Consider the following 20,665-nt stretch of genomic DNA (forward strand, 5'->3'; position numbering starts at 1 on the left):
GACAGCTTAAAAAACAAACAAACTAGCTAAAGTAGAACTTGTTTTCGTTGTCACTTAAAGTGGGCAGGGAAGAGAGAAGAAAAAGAGAGCATCTTAACACTTCCTCTAAGACCTTTATCTCTCTCTGAGGATAATTTAAAAGAATAAGACAAAGCCAAATAAGGCATCATAGGCAAAGGCTGTATATGTTTTTTTTTCATGTGGGAAATGAAAAAAAGAAAATACCATGCAAAGTGGAGTTGAGAGGTTGCATGCCACAATCACAGGAGCTTTCCTGGGCAAAAATACGTACATACACACAAACACACACACATACATACACATACATGCACACACATGCGTACACATGTATGCATACACACACAGGTGCATACACATACACACACACATAAATACAAAAAGTAAACATGGTACAGTAATAGAGATAAATGTACTCTTTCCCCAACCGTGCTGGTACTACACTATTTGGGACGGATCTCTTGGCCTCACTGATGTTTTTAGAAAGGCAGAGCAACCGCTACAGGGACTCCAGACCCACAGACAGAAATCTGCTACTTTAATCTAATATGCCTGGTGTCAGTGTTCTTTTGTGCAAACACATCTACAACAAATGGGTTGGGAAGCTCACCATCTATATCATGTGCAATAAATTATACTTTCCTGAAATGTTGCCTCACTAAAATATGCTAAGAAAGCTGTGAACAATATTTACAAATAGTTCAGATGTCACAACAAAACACCCACCACTCATACATTCCTACATTTCGCTATAATAAATGTGGTAATAGAGGATACCGCTCTTAAACATTAGAAAAGTATTCTTTTCAGAGACATAATTGGGAAAAATTCTTAAAATTTATAGAAAAATTATTTTTTCCCCTTTCCTCAAGAACCTGCTCTCTCAACTGTCAAGGCAACAGCCTCAATTTTGCTTGCTTCCAGCATCTCCTTGCACTGCAGGCTGTTAGTACTTCTTTTTATTTTGGTACATTGTTAATTTCCTGACAAAGCAGAAAACTTTGTTTTCTGTTATCACATACTACTGACGTTTTTTAAAAAATTGATGCAAACTAACAAATGCTATGTCATTTCAGGGAAGGAGACAACAGTTGCCTTGAATATAGGCCAAATGATCTGACTGTGTTTTAATCTGCAAGGTGAGTGGCCAGATAAGGTCACTGGGAAAAAGCTGGCTACAGGGGAGTTAAGTGTGTCTAAGAGCTAGAACGGGTAAGGAGAAGGCCCTATATCATAACTCAGTTTGCCTGCCTCAAGAATCCATGTTATTTCAAAACAAGACAAGCATGAGAAGGAGCTTTCAAAGTAAAGTGCAGGATACAAGTGAGATGCTATTTTGAAAAAAGTAGAAACAATTTACAATATGAGAGATGTCAAAAGTAAGATATTTGAATATCAGGGCATTTTTACAGTGAAAGAGGTCTTTCTATGATCTAAGAGAGAGATCAGGAAAAAGTGCTTCCCCAAAGGAATACAAAAAGTTTTCCAATTTAACTGTTGTTGATCTTGTTCATAAAACAACACTCAATTTCAATATTGTGGTGCTTATAAAAATCTGTAGTCCAGCTATTGATACTATGTTTCTATACACTGGAGAATCAGCCACATGTTATACTCATACTTTTCACAGAGTGATGATGAACATATAAAGAGAATCACTCTTTTAATCAAGGAAATCAAATATTTTTAAAGTAAAGCATCTGGTTCATTAGCTCATTTGCAGCTGCTTTGCTAGCTAAGGACAAAAACCTCTCTTTTCTACTCTTGGGTCTGTTTTCTAAACTCCACCATGGGTATTTTGTAGCTTAATTAAACTAACCCACATTCTAGAGGCAGTACTTGAGAAATAAAATCCTCAGTTCTTAGTTCCCCCTAATGCAAGCACCACCCTCTCGGCTGCCTTTTTGGCACAGTAAGTACAGAAAACAGAATCAGGTGAAAAATAAATGTGTTTACCTACCATCAAAACACCTTTCAAGTCCAATACACATTTTTGTTCTGTTAATGCCAACACAAATATGCAGGCACTGTGGTAAGGGGTGTTTTAAAATATAGCTAGACAGACCGATTAAAACGCGCTGCTTTCTTGCTGCCAAATTCCTGCCTATGGGGAGCAATTAAATGTGCCGTCCGCGCATTCAAATACTGAATAAAAAGTGAATCTTGTATCTCTGCCATTTAGACAAGTATAATTCCAATGGAAAGATTTATCAACAACTCTCAGGCAGTTGGGGGGTTTAGATTTTTTTTTTTTTTTTTTTTTGTCAAGCAGCGCAAGCACCCATACTGCATCTGGACTCCGTTACAAAGTCACACAGGGAATGGGAACACCAGGAGAAGGGTGCTCATTTTGGCCGATGAACAAGCAAACCCAAACATCAAGGACACAGCTTTGAACAAATAAACCACTTCGTGCTACACTGAACACACATTAACAGTACCCAGGAAGATAATCAAACAGTAGAAGAGCTACTTTATTGTGGCTTCTTTGCAGTTAGAGAAGTCAAATGTAATTGCAGAAGCCCACAATTGAAATTTTTTTAATGTGAATTTATTCCATCAATGCCATATGAAATCACCAGAGGTTTCCTGCATGACAAAAGACCCCAGCATTTAAGGAGATTTGAAAATAATAATAGAATTACAAATTAGTCAGAAAACAAAATGATTCTAGAAGATTTGGTGCTGACATTTTTACTTTTAGATTCAAAAATTTTTTTTTCTGACCCATTGATTATTTCACGTGTGTAGGTCTGTGATTGCCAGGGAGAGAGATGGTTGATGGCTGGTATTACATTGCCCCAGTTACGACACTTCCACCCCGACTGCCTGGCTTCAGTGATCTTTTGGGGATGACATTTCAGCTTTGGCCTGGGTCCCCATCAGCCTCTGAGGCAGAGTCCAGGCAATGATCTTTCTGGGACTTGACTAAATGCCTAGTTAACTACAAGGTTACTCACACTGGAGCAGGTCACAAAGAAACATTCAAGCCCCCAGATGTCTTTCTTCTTGCCTCAGACAAAGCAGATGTCTTAGATTTTTGCAAGGCTGTGTGTAATCTACTCTGGCTTTGCAATTAAGAAAGTATATATTTACCATGTCTTTGGACATTTTGTCCTCGTTGTTTCAAGGGGAAATCTTTCTTTCAAGTGCATATAAATCAAATAACATTTGAAACTTTGCAAGTAATGGATGCTTCTTCATATAGATTTAGGATAAAATGTGGGAAGGAAAACTGCTTTTCTAATTTACCTATCAGTTTACTCAGATCACAGATATCGCAAGATTATCAAGCTTTGTGCTTTTAATAAAAGGCGAGTTGGTTAATACTACTGAAATCATTACTGAGCATTTCTATTTTGGTATCTACTTTCAAGACTTACAAACAGATGAATTCACACCAAGCTGAGAACTGGCAGACAGATTAATATGCCAGAGCTTTGTTCTTAATGAATTTTGATGTTTCTATTTCAATATATAAAAACATTTTCACATGATCTTAAAAGAAATATTTTAGTTTCCCAGAACTAAAGAAAAATGAACAATAAATAGTAGAGTATCTTAATTGCCATTGAGGATATCTGAATAAAACTCAACCTACATAGGTTTTATGTACATGTACATACATATATATGAGAAATATACATGTAGGTATCATACTCTAAAAGGAGTTGTATCAATTCAAGTAATTTGATGCATGTCTTCACAGAACCTCTCCAAAACCCACTTGGAAGTTTTTCTAAATATGTTTTTTCATTTCATTCTTTATTGATTCCAAACATTACAGCTAGCTGTTAAGTAACCACTGTCCTTAAAGCATTATAAATATTCATTTTTAGACAATAAAGTCTTTTAAAATCCTCTCAAAGAATTTCAAGCTATTGCAAATAGATAAATCACTGCACACCTAAGTCTGTATTTGCATAGTTAAATTATGTATTGTAACAGTGGAGTCTTTTACTTTTATTATATCAAGACACACACTGGTATGTTTCCATGAATCTTTCCTTTAGGGGCTGCAGCACTATCATAATAAAGTCAAATACCCCATATGCCACTACAGGTGCTTCATTTTCACCTGGGATGGACTCGGAGAAAAAAGCAAACTGTACCAGCCCCAGAGTCTGAATTCCTCTCTCTTAGCAGCTCATGTCACCTTCATTGTGGTAACTGAATTGCTCTTGTTCGGTGGATTAATTTTAACAGACTTTCTCTTATTTGCATAAAGGCAAGATTAAGAGCATCTTTGAAAAAAAACTTAATACATATTATGTTACCATTGAGTTTTTTAGCTTTATTTCTCTTTTTTTCTCTACAAGTGCCCTGAAGTGATTTCAAGATTTTTCTAGGATACATTCTAGGATAAAGTTTTTTATAAAGAGAAGTTATGCCATCCTGGTGTGTCAACTGCAGTGGCTATAGTCATTCTTCTTTAAATTTAAAACACTGCTGAAACACAAACTTATTTTAATACTTTAGCCAGTTTTTGTGATTTCATGTATATTTATGAGATTAATTTTGGGGGGTAGGGTTATCTTCAATCTGATTCAATCACTAAAAGCATCAACTGAGGTTTCTAGTTGTCTTCACAAATGTCTAATATCACAAAGATTGCTGAAATAAAATTTCCACCCAAGAAAAGCCTATCTTCACAAAATATCAAATTTCTAAAATATAAAACAATCCATAGAACATAGCTGTCCCCCTTTTACATAAAACACTTTGTTGTTAGATTATTGGTCAGGAAGTATTTTTTCTTTTTTCTTTTTTTGTATTTATTACTTGGTTTGGTTTGGTTTGGTTTTTGTTTTTACTTTGTCTTTAAGTAAATGCCCAGGGAAGAATTTTTTATTTTACATGACTAGAGACTTGATTTTTATTTCTGGTGTTCTAAGAAATCAAAGGCGATTTAGAGTACAATAAAGAATAAAAATGTGATCAATTGAATAAAGTATTTCTGTGAAGTCTGAACAAAGTGGAAATGTGAATTGCAGCCCCAAGTATTTAAATAAGCTATTACAAAAGGAGTGCTAGAAACCATTATACTGTGTGATTTCTTGTGAATAATGGAAATGCTATCAGATATTTTTGTTTTAAATGGAATAAATGTTTGAGAGAGATGGTGTTCAGCCATTGTAACCTTCCACACCACTAGTATTAGTACCGTTATAACTTCATCTTTTGAAAGAGACATACACTAAAAAGAAATTCACGAAGTTATAAAAAGAAATGCAATTTAAACCTATCCTTCATCTCCATCATTTGCAAGTGGATCATCTCTCCTATAAGGACACTGATAAAGACTTTCAAGCATCCTTACCCTGAGAATTCTCCTGTCAGAGCTAAACAACATTACAGTACTCTTTCAGGATAATATGCCTCCTCCAATTCAGAACGCCATGCATTGACAGTGCTCTCAGAAGTTCTCAAAGAAATTAAAAATACCTCTACTATAAATAGACTGCCAACACCTTTATATTAATTGAATTTGCCATCTTCCAAAGATCCTTTGGTCTGGTTAGCTAAAGGTTAATATAATTTGGCCATTATCCATTTAAAATAATTTAAATAAAATCCATGTTGCATAGAATAAAATCATATTTGGTCAATCAATAAGGATCATGCCTAATTATACTGGATTGCTCCCAATTCCCTATTTGTAAATAACATTTCCCACTAGGAATGGAAACTGAAGGAGGCATTTCAGATATTTTTCTGTTGGATTCTGTTTTACTGTGAAGTAGAAAGAACACTGAACATAGTTAGGGGCTGGTAGAAGTCCTAACATCACCACTGTGTGTGTCCAGACAAATCCCTGCATATCTGTGGATCCTGGTCACTCTTTACATAAAAAAATGACTAGATGATCTAGAAAACTCTCTGCTCTCCTATACTGATGTGTCCCATCTGAGTAAATGTTAGTAGGAGGGCGTTTCGGGTAGACAATGTGGAATGTATGCAGAGAGAATGTCATTATACAGTGGATCTTCAGAAACCATGTTTTCCCAAAGTCAGCATGCCTCAGTCAGAACCCAGTAGCATTTTGCTATAATACAAACGATTAAATATGCAAAGTTTTCATCTGTCTAAATGACGAGGAATATACCAAGATTATTTAAGGTTATTTAGATATTTAACCAGAGCATTATCATTTTTAATTGATTACATTTAAATAACATTTAATAAGAAATTCTGTATAGTTGCTCATATTGCTTGCAAAGCTAAAACTACCCCCAGAAAATAAAGCACAAATCTAGAGACTGCTGTTGTTCTTGCTCTAGTACAAGAAGGAACATAAAGTATTGTTTGACTAAGTACTGACAGGCCTCACTTCTCAAGATCATAGTTCAGATACAAAGACATTTTCCATGAGTGCTTTTTATCTGGCTGTGTGATAGTAAAATGCTAGCTATTGTTTACAGAGAATTTATGTGATCATTCCTGGAATATGAATTATAAGAGAGGAGTAGTAAACGAGTTATATGAGAGAAGTATTAAATTCCTCTTCGCACTTGCTAAGGGAATACCTGATTTCTGGTAACTTGTTCTTCTAGTCACTATACCTGAGAAAACAGGGTGTGGAAATCCAAATGGCCTCACTCCTTCTGGGGTGAAGGGATCACTGTTGCCAAAATGTAAAGCTACCTAGTCTTGACCTCACACCCCACTCCTCTTTTCTTCTTTTTCTAATTCTCCAGCTGTTGCCGTGCATTATAAACCTCCCACAGTAACTCTGTGTCTTCTTGAAAATAACAATGCTATTAGAACACAATAAGTACATAAACAAATCAATAAAGACAAAGCGACAGAGCTCTGAATCATGCCTAGGAGGAAGAAAAAATAATCTCATCCTCAAAATATATAAGTTTGTAGGAATTTTTTTATGATTTCCTTTGAAATTCTTTTTCTTTTTATGTAAAATTCTGTCTCTTATGTTGAAATTTATTAATTATCAACACCTGTTTAGACAGAGTGGACAAATGTGAAACTGGTTAAATCCTCATCATGGTTAGTCCTTATGTCTGTGCATGTTTACATCTTTTAGCTAAATACTGGTTTAAATTTTTCTAACATCATGCTTAAATTTTCCCACTTATTATCATTTACTGAAAATCTGAGTATATAAAATTAACTACAAAATGCACCAATTTCTTTCCCATTTCTCTGTTTATGCAATGGTGCCGATTTAACATGCATTGTCAACTTGATCCAAACTTTTCCAGTGGATTTTTTGGATGTCTCTGTCAGCTACACAACCAGGCTAGTTCAAAGACAACAAGAAGCACTTGCATTCAGACGAAATCTATATTTGGTAATTCTTAAAATATCATTTTTCCATGGCTTTGTAGGGCATACTGCTTACTCAGATAATGTGCATGCCTTTCCTGTGAGGTACTTTCTTGAAATGCGATCTTGGGTCTCTTTATGTTAAACTTACTTATTCCACACATAGGATGAGTAATGCCAGATAAAGTACTGTCATTAAAAGCATTTTTATTAAGGGGGTTGGGAGAGAAACCCTTTAAGCAGTGCTATCGAGCTCTTTGTTGAACCAGGTGGGACATCTATATGAATAGAATCTCTTCAGATCTAGACCTTAGCCATTGCACACCTGGCCTATGTTTGGAAAAGAAAGTCTCTCTTGTTTGACTACACAGTCAGCTACAAAGAGCCAAGACAACCTTAATTTATCCATTACGAATAGAGGCCCATATTTAAGAGTCATCAGCAATAAAGGAAAATACACTGGATCATTTCAAGTGCATGCTAATCATTTAATGTAATAAATGGAGCAACTCTAATTATCTCCCGAGGAAATGATTTCACACTAAAACAATGGGAATGAAGAGGTTACTTCAGGAGCATAATACACAGCTGAAAATTACTCGTGTGAATCTGGAGATTTCTCTTGCACTTAAGAGAGAGACAGAGAACTTTTCCCCCATTTACTCCTAACTCAGTGTCTCCTTACTTCTATGGGATATTGTAAATGGGGTTAAGGATATTTAGTACCAAACCCTGCAGTGTTCTCGTTTTATAACCCCAAGCAAAGCTCCTACCAGGCTCAAGATCAGTGTCCATCACAACTGCTTTGAAAGCTGTTCCCTAATAAGAGGGTGTCTGACTCAAATGCAGCAAAACAAATAAATTAGCCAGCAGATCGCTGTAGCCTCCCGTTCCTCTACTCCCCCAAAATGATCAATTTGCCACCTACACTAGCCATTACAAAAGGATTTCCAGTGAGATGCTTGAAGCTGTTTTTTCCCTAATGTTTCAATCTATTGTGACTATCTTTTTAAAATATAGGGTTTTTTAAAAGTTATTTCTGCTTAAGTGTGTATTTCACTTTTTTTTTTAACATTGCAAAATTAAGGTAAAAAAATATGATGGAGGATTTGTAGAAGAAAAAAGGCTTAATGACTTGGTTGGTTTTCTTGCAAACGACGGGTTTCACCATAAGCTTTGAATGGTTTGCTAAATTCCATATTTCTGTTGCCTCCTTGTTCTGTTTCTTTTGATGAGGCACACAAAATGAGCATTATCCTTTTAGGTACTTAAAAAATATATTCACATTAAATAGAGTAAGTACAGTGGGTGGGCATACAATCCCCTTAATACTAGGTAACAGAATGATTTTGACTTCTTTTAAAGCCTTCCCTTCAGTAGACACAAATCTAAAAGACAACAACAACAAAAGTAGATAATATGGACTTGATTTTTGAATAATCCTTCCCCCAGTTCCACACTGCCTTGCTATGAGGAATGAAAAGCACATTAGAAGAATTTTCCTCTTCAGGAATAACAAAGAATTAGGAAGCTGTATCTGTTTAAAGTTTTATATCTAACCTAAGACATTCTAAGTACATGTTTATCATTGTGGATACAGTAAGTGTAAATAAATTCACAACTCTGTTTCTGTTTCGGTCATATTCAAAGGTATGTTGAATAAAGAATCAAATTGTTGTTAGATTAGAACTAGCAAACAAATTAGAGAACGTAAAATATCTACACAAAATAGAAAACAACCCAATGCAAGACTGATTAATTCTCTAATCAGTGTGAAAAGCGCAAGTGGAAATCATAATTTTGAGGGAGCAGATTTGCATTTATTTAAAACTGACATCTATATTTCATAAAAGGGAATGCTTTGGCTTGCCTTTTGCCTTGGGATCCCTGTTCTCTGTGTACAAGAAAACAACTGGTATCAGGTATGAAGTTAATTGGAATCAACTGTGCCCGTCTTTACAGGCACACACCGGAATGTGTACCACTCAGGCTCGGCTTACCATAGTATTCTCTACGGAATAGTTGACCACAGGATTCGCATTCACAAACAGCCAGGTTAAACAGTTAAATGCTAGCAAATCCTGCATAGCCCTGTGGGAAATTTCACTTTAATCCTGAACTTATAAGAGGACAATCAAAGCCCAAAGCCTGGTAACAAATCTGATCCTCTGTTGCAATCTGCGTCCTCATGGGAAGGAGAGAGGTGCTCTCCGTACAAGCCCGAGATGGATAAATACCTAAATGATGAGATAGATGGGGAATGCAGAAGAGGCGTCTGGCCTCAGCCATTCGCTTCCAATTCCATATTACACTGTGAGAGGCAATTCTTGTGCAGCTCAGGAGCAGCCAGTCCTGATTACTAGAAGTTGAAGTGTGGCTTAAGGAATGATTAATGACAGTGTCGGGAGAAAAACAAAGCACAATGAGAGTTATCTCTAATCCACCTGCTTGCAGATGCTATAGTAAGGGAATGAAAATGGCCCCGGTGAGCCCTGATGATAAAAAAATCAAACTAGAAAGGTGCAAAGCTGTAGATATGTATTAATCTGATATATAAAAACTAGGTCTTAGCTTGAATAAAGCATTAGGCATGAATGAAGCCCCATAGGTGATAGATACTGGGCCATAGTGGACTTCACATTGTCTGTATTTTTTAAATCAAACAGAACTGTTCCCTTCAGTATTGCCTTTGACATTAATAGGTTGGTATTTGAAAAGTCACAGTTCACTAGATGAGCAGGCTTGTGAGTGCAAGCTCATTAAACAAACCCCCTTTTCTTGTTGTTCTTAAAAAATATGGTGACACCATACCACCACCTTGTGGTTTCTCTGTGCATGTACATGTCACCCCCAGAGAGCGACCTAAAATTCAATCACATTTTCCAAACATATAAATCCAGGTGGAATGTAATTATAAGATCGATGGTGTATTTTATAAGCAAGAGCATTTATGAGCAGCTTGCACCTAAGACAACATGTTGCCAATAAGATCATTGGAGTTTCATAATGTATTTTTGAATGCAATATGAGGTCTCAGCCTGGTCATTCCAATTACATCTGTTCTAATTTCAGGCCACCGATGCAATGAAGATCAGAAGTCATCAAATATCCATCCATCTGAATAGAACAAACAGAAAGGCTTTTACCCACCTGTTACCCTCTGGTAGTCACAGGTTTCCAAAATTTAACATAGCTAAGTCAGCACTTTGAGCTTTTAATAATTTTACCACGTGGAACTGATTATAGAAAAGTGAAATGTATATATACTTTCTTCTAAAATGAAGGCTGTTGTTTTGCTTATGTCCCCAAATATGTACCAACAGAACTCTAAGGACCTTTACAAACTGAATTTTCATGTTCAGACATTTTGTTGATTCACCATGCATTAGCCTTTCGATATGAACTAAATTCCATGGATGTGAGAGCATTCCGTAATTCCATTTGGGCTGCAGTCACTCCCGTTAGAAGGTAATGATGGATGATTCCCTCATCAGTGTGGCCTCTGGAGGCCAACTTATTCCTGGGTTTGGGAAAGCCGGTTCTGCCTTTGTCCAAAATGCTAAATGCCTACTGCATTTTCTCCCCTTTAATCTAACTAGCAACAAGTTAAATGTTAATTCATATTTCATGCAAGTTTTTTAATATTGCAAGTCTAATGAAGATTTAGTGTTCCGCTTTTTAACAAGGCTGACATTACTGTTGAAAGAAAGCAAATACATTATTTTAATTAATATCAATTCATAAGTGCTCCTGATTTATATATTAAACAAAGAGAGAAAGTGTCTTGTCATACACTACAATTGATTCTGTATTCACCCATCATTTACCCAGAGCCCGTTTCCCCCCTTCTTCCATGGAAAATGCATGATGGAAGCTGCCATGTAGAATTGTGTGTCTCTCACGCACAGTTAATGCTGTGCTGTGATCACCTCGCCCCTTATTTCCTTATGACGAGCTTCAAGTCAGTTCTAGCCAACTGTGCTTGTCTCCACTTGACATCTTCTACTATCAAATAAGCAGCCTCTATTGTTTTAAGCTTAATGCCTTTGTGTATGGCATAGCCTTCCAATAATCACAGGGAGCCTGACAATACATGTGTTATAAAGGCATAATGTTAGGCCAAAGGAGGTAATTAATAATAGCAGTTTAATGCAGCTGGGAAAAAGAATTGCCTTGCAAACCAAAACATCTTCAGCCATTTAGCTAAGTACAGAATTAGCAAGATGACAAGGACCTGAACAGAGAAACAAATACCCTGCCTTTTGTGTTATGATACTGTAGACAGGAAAATTCTAGAATTTTAGAAGATGCTCTGATCCCAGCAGACCATCATTAAATTGATTATTATCTATTAACTGAGTTCTGTGGGATTTTCTCTTTCTTCCCTTCAGTTCTCTCAATCGCAGCAAATTGTCTCTGTTGAAGTTAAAACCGTGTTTTCCTCAGGTGAAATCTCTACCCCAAGGTCGGCAATGCTCTCATCCTCTTCCTTATCTCTCCCCAGTCCCACCTCCACATATACGTTCTGTCAATTACTTATGTCACTTTCCAAAGAGACAAAAAGAGAGAGAGAGAGAGAGAGACTCTAGGGCATTTCATATTCTGTGCTTTGAATAAAAAAATATTTTTCTCTGAGATATACTGCTATATCCCTGCCCCAGAAGGACCCCAAAGATAAAGGCAGAGCCCAGAAGATATCCTGTGGGTGGGCCACTGGGAGGGGGAGGAGCCCCAGTACTTATGTAGAAATGTTTTTAAGCCAAAGAGAGGATTTCATTTCTTCTTAATTGTTGGGCTGTGGTACAAGCCAGTAATTATTTTGTCCCCCAGTACCTCAAGAAAGAAAAAAAAAAAAAACAACCTACCCTTAATGCTTCATTCCTGAATCACTCGGACCAATAATGCTGGCTGTTGTTTCCGGGGAGAAAACATTCCAAAGCCCCAAGTCAGGATATTAATCCCACCCCATTTTTAAGAGAAAAATAAATCATTTGCCAAGAGCAAGACAATTGGGACCATGAGAGAGGACCTGACCCGAAATACCAGCCAAATACCTCTCCAGTCAAACCCAGTCCCTTCGTTCAATCAATTTAAAGGTATGTTTGTCTCTCAGGACTGTACTGAGGCCCCAACCCCGGCAGTGGGCAGGGCTTCCTCCCCCAACTTCCTGAGAGGTAGAAATGGCATGAGTGTTCTATGCACATTATTGTTGCTCTGCAGGGTCAGCTCCGACTTGGAAAGAAACTTCAGAAATCAACATGCAAGGAAAAGCTCTATCCCAATAGGAATGCAAGTTACATTTATGCTCTATAAAATCGGGCATCTCCCAATTTATTTACCCTGGCATGATTATTTATCTGGCATTATATTGCAGCAGTAACCCAGGGAGTTGCTTTGTAGTTACTCTGTTACCCACTCTTGTTTCGCAGTAACTCTGTAAATAACTTGTGTCACTATTCTATGTCCCATTTCCAGATGGAAGATAAGACGTTATTTCTGCTTCAGTGCAAAATCTTAACAGCTGATGTAAGGAGGTGTTCAGATTCCTATCTAAATTACATGCCAGACATTCTGCATTAGCATTGTTAGGCGGATTATTTATCTACAACCTGAATATATTTCCAGGATATCAAATGATGACTTATAAACTACCTCCTATGATGTGATGTGCAAGCCTAGAGCAATATAAGGAAAAATTTTAAACCACCTCTACTGAAGATCTTAGCTTAGAAAAACGGATCCAACATTATTCTATTTACCTTAATTAGAACAAATCCTAGCCATATTTGTTTATAACACTGTGTTAGTGACTACATGAAACAGTTATGAAGCTGTCTACAAGGCCACTGGGTATGTAAGGAAAACTACACAGTCATTACTACCCAGTAGAGGGCAAACACATTGTATTTTATTGCTAATTTGGACCAAATCCCTGTAATTTGGTGTTTAAAGATTGTGCATGGGTTATGAGCATAAAGTTGTTGAATAAATGTACCATGGTATGCTTTTAGCATCTGTGGATGTTTTAATTGAATAACTGTCTCCTTTCTATATAGCTTAATGAAATGCATTGTGTATTTGGGAATTCACACAAGGTACACTATTTAGAAAGGAAATCACAAAAGAATTTGCTTGTGCTGTCTAGAACTCCTATATATGGCTAGATACTGGAGGAGGACGTGGAATATTAAAACCAAAAACTATATTAAGCTGGACAAATGTTTTTTTCCCATATGATCTTCAGTCTCCCTTTGTTAAGAATGAAGCTGTCCACCCCACCCTTAGGTTTTCTTTCTTCCCAAGTAGAAGGTAGTTTGGGCCAGTGTGTTGTGTTATTCCATTAGTTTATGTTTTAAGACTAAGAAGAGATATTTCTGTGTTATAAATTATTTATAAACACAAGAACAAAGGCAGGCTGTCAGAGCTGCTGCTACTTTGAGAAAATAAAAAGGAAATGATGAATTTATGGAGAATCCAATTTGATAAAGAGGGAGGAGATGCAACTGCTAATTATTAACATCCATCTGCAGAAAGAGACCTGAGAGTAGAGAATTAGATGGATACATTTACATCTGTCTGTCACCAAAAGAAATCATACTAATGGTATTCCACACTGTCACCAAACTCTCCCCATCCAGCTTAGAGAGCCTTAGAGACATGTGAAGATATTTTAATCAACAGCAGAGCATGGAAGAAATGCAAAGAACTTCAGAAATGGACATTCAAAACAACTTCACTTCCTTCTGCACTCCTTCTCAAAAACATAAAATAATAACATGATATGGCCTTTATCTTTGTACCTAGTTGATATGGGGGCCAGCAAATTTTGGAAAGTTTTCTATTTCAGTAGCTGCAAGCCACACCCCCACTGATACCAAGCACAGTGTGGAGGCAGAAGCACAATGAAGAATGTCCAGGAAAAAAAAAAAAAAAGGTTTATGATGTGAGGAAAAAATATGGTGGGTTTTTTTTCCCCTTTTCCCCCCAGCACTAAGCCTACCTCTTGTCTTCTGGACATTGCTTTTATCAGCAGGAGGGAACTGAAAATGGGATGCTTTTGAAAACTCAAAATCCTGAGCTGCTGCCTTCCTTTCTTGAAAGGAGCAGAGGGGAAGAATAAATATATTAAGAATTTGTCAGAGAAAAAGAAATGTTCTGTGCCTGTGTGCAGCTTGCTGATGACGGGAGAGAAATCAGCCCTTCCTTCTTGAACATTAGCTCAAGTCTACAGACCCTTGAAGGAGTCACAGTTTCAACTTTGCCCTTGTCATCTTATTTTCAGTAGCAAGGTCATCTATACTTGGGAGGTTTCAAATCACCTTTGAAAAATTTAGGGCACTATTTTTATCTGTCACCCTTCTACACACAAGCCTTGGGCTGGTTCCCATATCTGCTATTCATAGATTTGGCTGTTTTCAGCCTAGATTTTTGATGTGTTGTCCATCATGTGATTTTTCCCAGTTGGTCTGAATTAGCCAGACAGGGTATGGGAAGAGGTTTTTTTTCTAATTCTCTTACTTTGTCACATGTTTTTAAATCAGGCAGGAGGAAAGGGTGGTGTGGCTCTTTTCAAAATTTTGGAGATGCTGCTTTATTTATAGTTTTTGCACCATGGACCTTCTGTAAAGTAAGACTTTCTGACAAGATCACATAGCTATTAAATGCCAAACCAGATTTGTTTTTTCTTTAAACATTATTGTGTTTTTTATTGAAATTTTCCCAGTAATAAAGCTGCTTTACAAATTTTCATGAACTTATTTAGAGAATTTGGGAAACAAGGATTTAAGGAAATGGGGAGGGCTATCCATTCTTAAGATTTCTATGAATGTTTCACTTAGTATTTAGTGGCAGAAATAACGACTGCCCACAGAAAGAAAGACTAGTATCAGGGAAAAAGACAAAAAAAAAGGAAAGCAGACCACAACTTCTATTCTTTCTGCATGGACACTACTCAAAAATGTCACTGATAGATATTTTATAAATATATACAAAGTTTATTTTAATCAAATTTTGAAACATTGTATAATCATCTATTAAACAGAGATGTTTAAAAAGTATTTTTCCCTTGTGCTCGGTTATCATTAAAGTCACTGGTTTTTACCAGGGAAGTTAAATGCTGGAAATAAGCCTCCAAATCTCTATGGAGTTCCATACAATGGAAAGCTGGCCATGAATTTAATGGGGTCACATGTGGTGAATTGGAATAGATGGGCCTGTTTTTAATAGCAAGTTTGTTAGAAAGGTACAGAGAGGTCAGCCAATAAATCAATCTAAAGTAAACTTTTGAGAACTATTCATTTCTCTTTTTTTCCCAAATACTTTTCATTTGTTATCTGGAATGTGTATAGGGATGTACAGAAATTCCAGAAGAAGCTTTTCCAACATGGTTTACCAGATGTCAGAGTTAAACCAGGAAGCTTAGGGACCTGAAGCTCAGAAAACACTGTGGAGTGGAAAAGCCTGTGTGTTGACCTACAAGCCAGAGAAGTGGCTCAACACAGGAGACCTGTTAGTGTCTAGAAGATGACCCCCTGCCTTCCAAAGGAACATGGTCCTTGTTCTCCAAACCTGTGACCTTTGACAAAGGAGGGGGAAAAAATGAGATATGGGGGAGCTGGGCCAGAAATAAAAGGAAAAAAAGCAGATCAAAAGAGAGCACGAAGGAGGGAAGAAACATTGTTTTGTGGTGTCAGCCCTGAAACATGGCAACTGAATACAGTATCCCTTCATCTAGAAAGCAAATGTCCAGAGGCATATCTCAGGGGCTCACGTTCACTTGCATGTGAAATGCACATACTGAAGTTCTGATAATTGCTCTGTGAGCTTAGAGACAAGCAAGAGAACCTACTGGAAAAGAAGGGCTATCAACCTAAAAAGCAAAAAACCAGCCTCTACCACTAACTAGTGACTTGAGCAAACCACTTCATGTTTCTGGGCCTCCATTTCTTCAGCATTTGTGCAAAGAATTTTAATAACAGGCTTCTTATAAGAGATCTTATTACTGGGGGCTGTATTCCATGATGAAGGAGGAAGATAAAGAAAAATCAATTGTGTTAGCTCTTAATATACGGTCTTAGGATTTAGACTAAGAGTAATCTTATTCTCTCAATCTGACATATGCATACACACATACATTTGAAAAATAACCTACACAGACTTCTTTGTGGTATGAATTATACCATATATTACTACATACATTCTGTAGAAAGGTGAATTTTCCATTTTTTTCTAATGTTCTCCTATCTAGACACATAAATTTTACAAAATAAAATCACATTCAAAGATTGACAATAAGCAAATTCTCTACCAAATTCTCTTCCTTCATCTAATTTTGAGAGACCAAATCAGTTTTTTCAGCAACTCAACTGCAGGTCTGCAGAAGGCACTGAATTCTTAGTCGAGAGTGTAACAAATGCCTCTCAAGGTACTTCAAGTCATGAGGATAGGAAGAGCAGAAAGGGAAATGCACATCCTGGCAAAAACTAACTCCAAATTTATGGGCCTCAATATTAGGATTATAAGTCTGTTAAGCCTTTTATTCAAAAAACATTACTCAAAAATCCCCATTATTTCATCTTTATATTTGTTTCTCTCTCACGCCACACACTGAGCGTAGCTGCTCCATGTCCCCAGCACCCATTTCTTTGTTCACACTGTTCCCTGCACCCACAGTGTTCTTCAGTGACACTACTCTTCCCTATCCAGATTCTATTCACCCCTCAGGCTTAGTTCCCATATAGGATAAACGTCTCTAGTTTCTTCTAGGACAGTACTAGTATATACCTATTGTCTCACAGTAAATATTAATTGCTCTCTCTTTGCTTTCTAGTTTAAACAATAAATTCCACACTGTACAGTTATCAACTTACTGCCCCTCAACTCAAAATACACCCTTCTTTGCTTTGTGATACTGCAGCTGGACCCCTGTAAACATTCTCCTTTGCAAGATGCCACAATGGTAAGCCTTGTCAGTAAAGGGCACTGGAGGGACAAGACCAGATGACTTCTCTTACGTGTTCTGGTTTTTTTTTCTTCTTTCTCCTTCCACATAGTGGCCAATGCGTGGCTTTCTAGCCAATAGTGTGCAGGGACCCGGAAGTAGACACCCTCCAGCAAGTTCTATCTGTACTTACGCAGGGGGCTTCTCTGAATTTCACTGGCACCCAACACACTGTTTCTTGGTCACAAGCACCTCAGCGAACTTCTCCATGATTCATAGGGCAAAAGCAGAGTTCACAAACTCAATTTCTGCTTTTTCCAAAAGAAGTATAAGATTAAGGCAGTAGGCAAACACCTAATTTCCTCTACTCTGGAACAATCTGTACTAGAGTTGACAAAGGCAAAGACAAAATTTAATACTAAATACTGTAATAAGATAATGTTAATAAAACAGCACCCCTTGGATTCAGGAAATTTGATTTTTTTTAAATAAGTATTTTTAATTAATAATACAAAAAACTAGAATTCAAAACCCAAAACTATCTGATGATCTCAATGAGATGAAGTTTCCTTGAGTCTGGAATTATAAATACCTATTCTTTTACAGCTAATTGATTGTACATGTTTTTAAACCATTGCTTTGTAATTTCCCTTAAGACACGGCTGGTACTCTAGCTTAATGATTTGCACCTATTATTTGATAAGAAATAGTGATTGGAGAATAGACACGCCAAATAGCACTGAAATTTAGCAAGATGAGAATCTTCCAGTTTTTAATCTCAAACTGTTTTTGTAAAGTCAAATTCTTATTGATAAAAAGATAAGGAGAAGTAAGAATCCTAATGGTTCTCTGAAGCAAGATGTGATTCCAACAAAGTATCTCAGCTAAGACATTTAGTCTAGACCATGGTAGACTGCATTACTCATCTGTCAAATACTCCAGTTCCCCTCCTTGTGGTCCCTGCCCCCAACCCCTCACCTTCTTGACATCATACCTGGCCTTATGACTTGCTTGGGATATATACAGGTAAGCAAGAGAAACATGTATCACGTCTAAGACAAGCCTTTTGGAGCCAGAGTGTGATTGGCCATTTCTTCTTTCCTTGTACCATGAAACTGGCCATGTATCCACAATGCCTGTGCCTTCAGCCTAGGTCCCAAAGTGACGACAACATGGAGCAGTCAACCCAGATGGACTTGCAAAAACTAAACCTTTGTGGTTATAAGCTATGGAAAATTTCAAGTTGTTACTCTAGCATAACCCAATTCACTCTAACCAATTTCAGACAGCAACAGATAATTGTAATTAAGGTAAAGAGGAGAAGAACAACTCAAAGAGATAGAGCCTGAATGATACAGAGCATAGTGGGGCCCATGGAGATCACAGTACTTTGCTAAGAACATCTTCACAATGTAACATAAGTCCAGGTGCCCTGTTCTTGATGATTTTTACCCTCTAAATTGCTATTTTTATTATATCCTTGGGAACTCTCCTGACCTCCTTCACTGTAATTAAAGCACAAAATATTTTAGATTCTACGTGTAAATCAAATATGTGAAGCATACATATGCACAAGAGAACCAGGGCTATCAAGTACAAAATACAATAGAAAAGGTGAAAATGTGAAAATGCGATGGTATGTTCATATCCACAGATACCTATCCATGAAGGCAGGGTAAGGTACATTTTACATTTTTGCATGAAATAAGCTATGTGTTAAAAGGAGTTTATAATTGAGTCTAATCGTGATGGCAGATTGATTATATTGGCCAAATCACAAATACATCTCCCACATCTATAAAGTGGGAAGACTATCAAAACTCCTTGGCATATATAAAATGTTAGTGAACATGTAAAGGATACACAGAACCCTCTATTATTTGGTGCAATAAGGATACTGAGTGCTTAAACTAACCAAGTATTTCAGTCTTCTATAGTTTGCCAATTTCTAAAGAATCATAAAACAAAATAAAACAGAAAAAATACACTTAACACCAAAACTGTGCTGAATACAGTTCAGTTCTGTAAGATTCATATGGTACTATAGAATCTTGCAATGCCTCATGATCATTGTTTATTATGACCCTGCTGACAAGGGGAATATGCAGAAATTATACCTCCGAGAGCATAGTGTACCGAACAGAGTCAGAAGACCCAGATACAAGTGCTCACTTCATGTTCCCACAACAGTCCAGTCTGTATTGTTGAATGACATACTTAATTAATCCTATTCCCTTTCATTCTCAAAACTATCCTCATTTGAACAATAAATGATATGGTCATCCTACTTATGTCTGCTCTTGAAAACTGGTTAAAATTTCAGAACTCTGGTTTCTTCAATTACAGAACTGAGGATCAACCTGAAATAATATACACAAAAGGTATTTGTAAGATCTTAAGCATTATACACATGTAAGGTATCAGCACTGTTCTTGGAAAATTTTTGTCAATGGAGTATCAAATAATATAGTGTGCTGTCTTAAGAAAACATTGTATCGTTTTTATTTCCTTCCTTCAGTCATTCAACAAATATATTCATTATTTGTTACTACTATAGCCAGAGACTGTGCTTGTCACTGAGGATAGAGATAAAAAAGAAACAAATGGTCCTTACAGGCCTGTAGATTTTATGCTAGTGCCTCTGAAAATTAATCCTCCTGGAAAAGTCCAAATGAATGAGAGCAAATCTATTTTTTTTTCCATTTAATTGGGAAGACAACTAAAAATGCAAAATGGTGAGGCTCTCAGATCTCTCTGCAATTCAGTCCACTTTGGATGGAGGCCAAAACTCAAGAATCCCAGTTCACATCCATGCTCTGGCCAGTTCATTATTTTGTTTTTAAAGGATTAATGGAAATTCTTATAGTGTCCTTGATCTTACCTCAAGAGATCTCCCAGTTCATCCTGGCCTCTAGGCAGGATTGCCCTTAAAGGCAAAACAAAAATAAAACTAATCCTTGCAATCGTGAACAAAGTTAGTCAGTCATGTTTATACTGGCTCCATAAACCAATTTTCAGGATGTTAGTTTCAAGCTTAATGGCCCTATCTTCAGAACTTTATGAGCTACCATAGTCCTATAGACCTCACAGTAGTCCAACATTTCCAGCTGAGAAATGGAGGACTTTTAAAGGAAATAAAAGGAAGGAGAGAAGCTTCCATAATCAAATGTCCAAACAAAGCACAAATGAGCAGAGTTTTGGCAACAGCTCTATAAAGGTAAGTTTTAAGGGTGAATATAAACATTAGTCTTTTGCTGCTATATTCTGTGACTATCAAGACAGCAGCTCCTTTGAGACTAATATATTACTACTCTATACATACAAAGGGAGTAAGATTGTGAATCACTAATATTAGATGTACTTAAATAAATATGTGTCTTCGGTTTCAAAAGACCAAAGTCAGAGCCTACTTACCCATAA

Source organism: Mirounga leonina, unplaced genomic scaffold (genome assembly GCF_011800145.1).
Source record: "Mirounga leonina isolate KUSES-001 unplaced genomic scaffold, KU_Mleo_1.0 Mir_91, whole genome shotgun sequence".
NCBI classification, from domain to species: Eukaryota; Metazoa; Chordata; class Mammalia; order Carnivora; family Phocidae; genus Mirounga; species Mirounga leonina.